This window comes from Chiroxiphia lanceolata, chromosome 2 (assembly GCF_009829145.1).
Source record: "Chiroxiphia lanceolata isolate bChiLan1 chromosome 2, bChiLan1.pri, whole genome shotgun sequence".
NCBI lineage: Eukaryota > Metazoa > Chordata > Aves > Passeriformes > Pipridae > Chiroxiphia > Chiroxiphia lanceolata.
The window spans coordinates 52,936,764-52,944,506 of record NC_045638.1 but is presented as its reverse complement, the minus strand read 5'-3'; positions in this window follow the sequence as shown (position 1 = coordinate 52,944,506).

Genomic DNA, 7,743 nt, shown 5'->3' with positions numbered 1-7,743 from the left:
AACTTGGTCCCCTACTAGGTCCTAGCAAACTAGCCAATGAAGAAAAATATCTCTATCCCATCCAAACCCATCACTTCAGCCTTCAGCCCACAAGTCAAATACAAAATGAAGCTGTATAAATCTGACTGAACATTTAAAAGAAAACAAAAAGAAAAAAGAAAGTAGTAACTTAAGGCTTTGTGGTATAGAATATTAAAATTAAAAAGCTTTCTCCTGAGATAGTAAATAGTTCCTGCCTTTGCAGTAGAAGGAGAGTAAAAAGTCTGCATCACTTCAAACTTATAGTATCACAGCTGTGTATCAGACCTATACCAGGGCTTAGCAATTTGTTTCCAACTATGACACAAAAAAAAAAAAAAAGGAAAGATAGAGTAGTCAACAACACCCTCCTCAACCCCACCACCACCCTGCTGATGCTACTTAATGCTACAAAATCTTTGGGGTTTTTTTCTTTCTTTTTATATTTCTTTCTCTTTGTATCTTATCACACCATCTGTATTGATATTCAAGTCCTAAATAGCATGCATCATTTTCCAGACTGTAACCTATGGAGCTGCTAAACATACAGGAGTATTTTAGGAAATGCATAAATGTAAAGATAAGATATGTGATATATCATGTAGTTCCATCACAATTTGTTGATGTGTTGCTAACAAATCTGCTCGATTTCAGGTTCAGAACTGGTGTTTTCTCTTGGAAATTGGTCGCTGCTGTACAAATGCGTTAGCCCCACTTCAAGCTTAACACTGAAAAGAATTCAGAAATAGCCCTGGGAACATTTAGCATTTCCTTGAAAAAGCTGTGGATTGTCATTAACTGACAAACAGTCCGCTGCCAAGTTCTTGCAAGAATTGTATTTGTTGTCTGATGCCAAACAGCCTCTTTAAATGCTAATGAACAAAGTATGGCATGCATTCTGTTCTTGATGGATTATGCCTATACCTTCTGTGGTCAACAGAAGGGGAATTCCCGGCCCATATGATTTCCATTCTGGCACAAAACTCTTTTCTCTGCTTACAAGGCAGTAAGCACTCAAATAGATTAGTCAATCTTATTTTTAAATTAAGTATAGCCTCTGCACCCTAATTTACATGTATAAAATCTGGAGGAACTATGCCAGGCTGCCTACGCACTGTATGAGTTTTGTTTTCTTTAGAGGATTAAGCTCCTGACTTAGTATCAGTATCAGTGATGCTCACTGTATACTGATACGTCTTTTAAATTCAAACATGCATCTTTCATAAACAGCTGATTTACATGTTTGTCTTCACCTCTTTGGAGACATTTAAGGAGTTACATTTGTCTTCTTTAGTGATTTTCATAATTTCCTGCTACTGAAAGAACTGGTTTGATACAGAAGTACATTAGAGAACTGTATCTTGCTACCATATGTACATAGAGTTTTACACCTAATAGAAGGTCCAGATTTGTATATATCAATTTCTTTGATTACACCTTCAAGCTCAGCTTTCCAAGAAGACTAAATTATGCAGCAAATAACAAGCTCAGGAGCTGTGTCCTGAATAATTTTTGTGTGATATGATATGATATTTTAATTTGTTTAAATTGTCACTCAGTAGTTGCTATTAGTCAGATGATCCTCTACTACTAGTTTATGACCTGCTGAAAAAAAAAGAAAAGCTGTTCTAGGACAACAGCAAGATATAAGCTACAGGCGTGATACAATCCCTTTTCAGTTAAGATGCACAACTACCAGATATAAAATGTGCTATTAACAGAAATAAAGAATCATAAAACTTTATATGAAAAAATTACAATAATATTTTATCGAATCACAGGGAAGGAATTTTTAATTTTAGCTAAGCTGTAATTAGTTTCTCTGAAACTGACATTTGAGGCTGAATCCAAGTGATTCCCACATAGAACCAACTAAACTGTTTCTGGCTTTCATGCAACTTTACAAATAGCTTTTCTAGCTAATATGAAATAAAAATTTGATCAATTCACTCTGGAAGTGGAGGTTTCAATAAAATATGAGTTTGCAGGGAAAAAAAAGACCTCTACCTGTCTGTACAGGTAGAAGAAACATTTTTCTCTTTTACATGGACCCTCAAGGCTTGATTGGATGTAATTTTGAGCAACCTGGCTGAGTGGAAGGGTCCCTGCCAATGGAACTAGATAATCTTTAGGGTCACTTCCAACCCAAACCATTTTATGATTCTATGATCTCTGGAAACTGTGCTTCTGCATGGAGAGAGCATGTTCCTAAGTTGGGGAGGAGTTTAATCAAACCTTGTCCCTGTCTAGGGAGAAAAAAGTCCTCAATGCCATTTAAATGAAATTCCTATAGAGGAAAAAAAATAAAAGAATAGTAACAAAAGTATTCTGTGTCTCTAATTTACTGGAAGATCTGGAAAATCAAGAAATTCTGTCATCTTTTATTCAGAATCATTTATTAAATGGATAACCATACTTATAGGTATCAATACTACAAGAAAATAATTTTTTTACAGCTTCACTTTCATTTGAAATGAGCAATTTCTTTTAGTCTTCCAGCTATTTATAGTAAGACCTTTATAAGCTCAAACTAATTAATAAACGAGATCAATTTCAAGATTTTTTTTCCTTGTTCCAAACCACATAATCATTCATTTTAGTAACATTTTAAAGGCCATGTCTAAAATAGATTTGCACCCATGTCCCCAATGTGAATTTTTCACTCTTTGGCAGCATGCAGTAGGTAGTGTACAATGACCTTTTCTCTGTTTGGAACAGGGATTAGAATAATATATTTGACCCTTCTTGCTCACCTGGGAGTGATGTTAGTCTCCATGTTCAATGAAGTAAAATATGTCTCTAGTGTCCCAAGGTTAAGGCCATGACTTTAAACTATTTAACACAAGCTATCAGACTGATTCACCTCAGTCAGACTCTACAGAGGGGTTGGTTTTACTTTTTCTCATTTCTATTAGGCTGAATTATATATACTTCATCATAACTATTTCTTATCCACAATGCAATTAAGGGAAATATTTTGCATTACAAACAAAGCAAGTTAACCTGGTCACATTGTGCATTATAACAAAATTTATAGCTGCATAAATAGCAGTGTAAACTTACAGAAAGACTGGTAATTATAGTGCCATTGATGGTCTTTGTTGCTTTAATTCTGAAGCAGCCAGAATGATTAAACTGAATCTTAATCGACTTCTCCATTAAAAATGCTGGCAGAGGAGCTCCCTTAACCTTTCTCATTGATTGAACACAACAATCACCATTCAATTATAATGCAAAAGGACATTTGTTATAATGTACGAAAGATGCATGAGCCATTTCCTTTTACTCAAGACAATCAATGAGATGACTCCTACCTCAAAGAAGGTAAGGTGAAGCTACTGTACCTGGAAGAGCATTAAAGTCAAAGCTGAACTCAGATAACTGCAAACACTAAGGTTTTCAGGGAATGGTAGAGTACCGCAGTGAAAACAAAGCAAACAGTTCCTCACTTTATAAAAAATAAACATCATCTTTAAAAGACAGATAGGAATACAGAATTTGAAGTAAATTCCTGTGTTATAAAACTAAGTGAAACTCTCATATAAAAAAAAGTAAAAGTCAGACATGGATTTTGAGGTTTAGTAATTTTTTTTATATCTTAATTCTGTGTTTAGGAGGAATATTTTGTGTTTTAAAGTGGTCACAGCTGAGAATGAATAGAGAACAGAAATCACAGAATCACAGGATGGGTCGGAAGCGACTAACAACCACAGTGGGTCATCTGATCCAACCTCCCCGCTCAAGCAGGGACATCCTAGAGCACATTGCACAGGGTTGCACCCAAACGGTTCTTAGGTATCTCCAGTGAGGGGATTTCTACAACTTCTATGGGCAATCTCTTCCAGTGCATAGTCACTCACACAACAAAGAAGTTCTTCCTCATATTCAGATGGAACTTCCTGTGCACCAGTTTCTGCCCGTTGCCTCTTGTCGTATGGCTTGGCACTACCGAGAAGAGTCTGGCTCCATCCTCTTGACATCCTCCCTTCAGATACTTGTAGTCATTAATGAGGTCCCTTCTCAGTTCTCTTCTCGAGGCTGAACAGACCCAGCTCCCTTAGCCTTTTCTCATAAGAGAGGTGCTCCAGTTCCTCCTCCACCTTCATACCCCTCTGCTGGACCCACTTGAGGAGCTCCATGTCTCTCCTGTACTGAGGAGCCCACAACTGGACACAGCACTCCAGGTGTAGCCTCACTAGGGCTGAGTAGGGAGGCAGGATCACCTCCCTTGAACTGCTGGCCACACTTTTCCTATTGCACCTCGGGACACTATTGGCCTTCTTGGCCACCAGGGCACACTGCTGGCTCATGGACAGCTTGTTGTCCACCAGGACCACAGGTCTTTCTCCACAGAGCTGCTTTCCAACAGTTTGGTCCCCAGCCTGTACTGGTGCCTTGTCTTATTCTTCCCCATCTGCAGGACCCTGCATATGCCTTTGTTAAACTTCAGACAGTTTTTCTCTGCTCATCTCTCCCACATGTCAAGGGCCCTCTGAAGGTCTGCACAGCTCTTTGTGGTATCAGCCACTCATCCCAGCTTTGTGTCACACTGAGACTCCAGCCACAGAACCACAAATTCAATCAGGAGTTTAACTTTTAGAAATATACAGGGCTTCAAAAGTTTGCCAGCTGAACTTTTGCGAAGCCTTTGGTTCTTTAATAGTCTGAGATAGTGTAAAGAGAGAACACTGCATGTTTTCTCAGAAGATACTTTTACTGATAATTTTAGGAAATATAGGAGAAAATAAGGATTATGGTAAAAGTTTAAAAGGGTAACATAAAACAAAAACAAAGCATTCCACCAAAGCAAAGACTTAGCATATGCTAACTCACACAACCCAGCAAAATCCAACCCACCATTTTAAATTATCCAAAATATTAAGTAAGAAAAGAGATTAAAAGAATAAAGAAACAAAGAGATTAAGAAAAGAAAAAGGAGTAAAGAAAGACGGAGAGAAAAGAGATCAAGATAAGGAAAAGGAGTAAAGATAGAGAAGAAGAGAGAGTAAGAAGAGAGGAAAATAAGAAAACTAGATTATTAAATAGCTACCACCAAAAAGTCCTGCGGAAGTCTAGCTTCAAATGGTAGGTGGCAGGTCCCAAGAGAGACAAAGAGCAAGATGGAGGCATGTGTTGCTGTATTTATGTGCTTTGGCCCCTGTGGCCGCCCCTCCTAGATGGGAATTCTGGCTCACTGACCACACTGTGGCTCTGGGCCAGAGTGAGGGGTGGTAACCAGAGTTTGGATTAGAGGCTCCAGGGGTCATGGTGTGGGCAGGCTCTCAGACTGCCTTCTGACAGGCAGCTGCTCCTGCTGGTCAGCTCTGGGGCTTCCATGTGGGATACGGACTGGCTCCACATAGACACTTGAGTTGGTTTCGACCCAATGATTAAATAATTTTCCATGAGATTCAAATCCAGTGTCTCACAATCATCAGCAAATTCACTGAGGAGGCACTGACACCTTCATCAAGTCATTGATGAATAAGTTAAACAATACCGGACCCAGTATTGAACCCTGGGGGACAACACTAGTGACAGGCCTCCATCTAGACCCTGTGCCACTGATTACAACCCTCTGGGATCTGCCATAAAGTCATGTGATGAATATGAACACTGCAATCACTAACAAACAACACTGCTTCTGCACTTAGAAGCTAAGACAAAATATTTCTGAATCACAGAAAATGTGACTTTCACAAAAACAATTGCCTAAGTTATATCTTTCTTTCCTCAAGTAAACTGCATGAAAAAGTACAGAAGATGGTTAACACATCACACACATTTGGGAAGATTGCTCTTTAGGAGCTTTCATAAGCTTTCCAGTGAGATCTAGTTTTTAAAACTGACATATCCTATTCTGAAAATGTTATTCCCTTCAGTTCAAAAAAGGCATAATTTTAGAGTTAGTGTTGAAGCTCTTATGCAACTCTTGATATTTGTTGCTGGCTTTGAGAGACTGGAAACCCACGGCAGAGAGAAGGAAGAACAGCCAGCTTGCAAGTACTGTTCATGCCCATTGCAGAGGTGGAGCTTACCTCCGCAACTGTTTGCACTAAGTCAGATCAGCCCCTGAGCTGCTGTAACTTGATGGAGTGAGCTTTGCTTCCAAAGCAAAATGGGCAAAAGCTGGAGTCTCAATAGTATGTTTTCAGCTGCAGTACCTAAATTTTTCATGTTGAGTTTCCTTCACTAGATTTTGAGTGGTGCAAATCCATTGAAATTTTTTCTTTTAGCCTCTTGATAATTTTACATCATTTCTTTGCCTTCTCCAAGTCTTTGCTTCAGCATGTATGATGGACAGTGTAAGTACTAGTCAAAGTTGTCCATATACTGCCTGTTGTTTTCAATTTAGCTGTTCTGTCTCTGTTAAAACATTGAGATACAGTTCAACATCCATTCTCTGAGAGATGTTAGTGCTGCCATCAGATTTTAGAAACCCCATAATACAGTACTCATTCTCTGAATCCTTGTATGCATTTCCCCGTAGAAATCACCATCTGCTGCTGATATCTGCTGGGGTAACTATTTCTTCTCCTACTTAGCCTCTTTCTCCTTACTCCATCTTCTTCTTTCACGCAAAACACATCCTTTTTACACTGTTAAGTCAATTGATAAGTATCAATACCATTTACCAGAATCAAAAATAGCCAAAAAGTTTGGAGGGCTGAGAAAACTGTTCTGTATAACTTAAAAACCTGAAAAGTTACCCCAAAGCTTCCGACAGTCATTCTTCTAACCTAAAATCACTAATAAACAAACCAAAATAACAACCGGAAATTAAGGCAGGGGAAATACAGGGTAATGGTTATGTATTACTGGTTTACCCAGGGAGTTGGTTTTCCTGTATCTTTTTAACCTTACAGGACAGATCCTATATCCTACTATTTCTTGTAGATTGATAAATAGTTTTCTGATACCACACCAATTAATTATTAATAACTACCAGGAGATGAGTATTTTCTGCTTTAATATAATAATTCTACTTATAAGAAATGCTCTCCTCCAAATTTTCTGTGATGTGATCCACAGTTATTGCATAAATTACATGTAAAATATGAATATAGTCCTGATAATTCAGATGGTAAGAAACATTAATTTTGAAATTTTCTAAATTTCTGTCACCTATAGAATTTTATTATAAAGAATACAATTTTCTTAGTGTTGTTGGCTATTTTTGTAGATTCAAAGTATTACTAAAAATAATATTTAATCCATTTTTCTGAATGGTGGAAAGTTGAATACTGGTTCCCAGCATGAAATATTGTACAACAATACAATGTACTGTGATTACATTGTCATTTACAAGGTAGGCTAAAAACTTTGGACACCCGCGTCAAATCCAGGAATAATACTGAAAGCAGAGCCCAGAATTTTGGTCTTTACCATTATGAAGATGGTTTTTTCAATCCTTCCCCAAGCTTTACATACTCTTGCAAAGTAGGTGAGAAAGTGGGAAATGTGAGATGTGAACTCCACTTCTCCATTATGGAATATTACCTTTAGAAAAGGGAGCACTAGGTTCAAATACTGTGGTTCAAACTGAGAGAGACTAGAATTCTTTATCCTTTAAGGATATAGGATAATGATATAAGAAATTGACACTATTTTCTGATTTACCACTTTCAAGAGTAACAACCATGATCTCTTTCCCAATCCCAACCTCCCTGTTCCTTTTCTTCCTGCCTTACTTCTCTCTTTCTTTAATGAGATCCTCAGTTATTA